The sequence below is a fragment of the Nematolebias whitei genome, chromosome 8, assembly GCF_014905685.2.
Source record: "Nematolebias whitei isolate Nwh7 chromosome 8, NemWhi1, whole genome shotgun sequence".
NCBI classification, from domain to species: domain Eukaryota; kingdom Metazoa; phylum Chordata; class Actinopteri; order Cyprinodontiformes; family Rivulidae; genus Nematolebias; species Nematolebias whitei.
In genome coordinates, this window is record NC_056505.1 from 1,958,092 (window position 1) to 1,959,749 (window position 1,658).

Below are 1,658 nucleotides of genomic sequence, written 5' to 3' on the forward strand. Positions count from 1 at the left end.
GGCCTGCACATTATATGGACCGGCCCGGCCTGCACATTATATGGACCAGCCCGGCCTGCACATTATATGGACCAGCCCGGCCTGCACATTATATGGACCGGCCCGGCCTGCACATTATATGGACCAGCCCGGCCTACACATTAAGCACATTATATGGACCGGCCCAGCCTGCACATTATATGGACCGGCCCGGTCGTGACAACGCAGCGTGTTAACGTCATATCTGGAAGATGTCTGTGAATTCCAGCTAAATGTCAGACGTTGGTTATCACGAGCGAATGCTCCACAAGCAGACGTTGGGGAGTAATTTATTTATTACATGTGGTCCCGAGGTAAAACTAATCCCGTGCGAATAGGGATTAGTAGTCTACTTTTTTACAGGTGCTATGTGAATTTGCATTGCTATTAAATGAACACATATACTCATAAAATAAATAGTTGTATATATTAAATAATTAGAAAGCTGACTAATAGCCCTCTCCATATTGTATTAAAGTGGCACATTCATTTTTTTGTTTTGTGACACCATCTTGGGCCATGAAAAACACAGATTTACCTTCACAAAGCATCTGGTCAGTGCTACACTGCTGCAGGCAGACAGATACCAGCAGTACCACAGCCATGTCCCTGAAGCAGCGCTGAACTCCACCATGGAGGTGTAGCCACTGCTGAACAAGAACAAGATGGAAACTGAACTGGCTCTCATCCACAGCACCGAAGAGTTGAAGAGCTGCAGTGGTGCTGTGGCTCTGCTGAAGATCCTCATCACAACTCCTATGACCACAGCTGAATCTGAGAGGTGCTTCTCAACACTGAGGAGAATAAAGACCTTCCTCAGGAACACGTTGTCACAGGATCATCTCAGTGCATTGGCCATGCTCTCTAACCATCCCTGACTTCAACCAGACTCACTGAGAAATGTGATTCTCTAAAGGACAGAAGGGCAAAATTAATGGACAAAAAGTAGAACACTACATGACATTAGAATGTTGCTTTTTCATTCTTTTAAATACACTGTTGCGATACCTTCCTATATGTTTTGGTATACAGTAGTCCCTCGTTTATCACGGGGAATCTGCACCCTGACGCCCCGCAATAAGTGAAAAACCGTGAAGTAGGAATAGTAGTACAAGTAGTAAGTAGTAGTTTATTTTAGTAATTATAATATATATATATACAGTATATATACTGTATATATACTGTATATATATATATATATATATATATACATATACATAAAGGTGTTTTAAGCCCTTCCCACACTCTTGCAATATTCTAAACAATGTTTCTAAACTCTAACGCTCTAAAAGACACAGCATGTCATGAACTCAGCTCTCAGCCACCTGCAAGTGCTCTTGGCCACGCCCACTTCTCAGCTCTGCGCAGAACAGCTGATCAGCTGCAGCAGGAAGTTTCTCCTGCAGTATGTGCTGAACAAAGGTGCAGCAGGTGCTAAATAATTTAAAACAATTTATTTTACATAAAAGTACCATGCTGATCGTGCGGCTCATCCACCAGTCAGCCAATTGTGTCATGTCCAATCTTATTTAGAAAAAAACACACGATAGAGCGAGTCCGCGATAAATGAACAACCAAGTAGCGCGGGACTGCTGTGTGTTTGGGAGTTATAGCCCCGCCCCTGGGTCTGAGTCATGACG

The 1,658-nt window shown here is 43.4% G+C and overlaps 1 protein-coding gene across 1 annotated transcript in view; it reads left to right on the top strand.

Annotated features, from left to right (window-relative positions):
* Positions 1 to 1,658, top strand: part of LOC119413763 (fibrinogen C domain-containing protein 1) — a 15,665-nt gene that overhangs the window by 9,649 nt on the left and 4,358 nt on the right. The gene's annotated exons all lie outside the window — the stretch shown is intronic.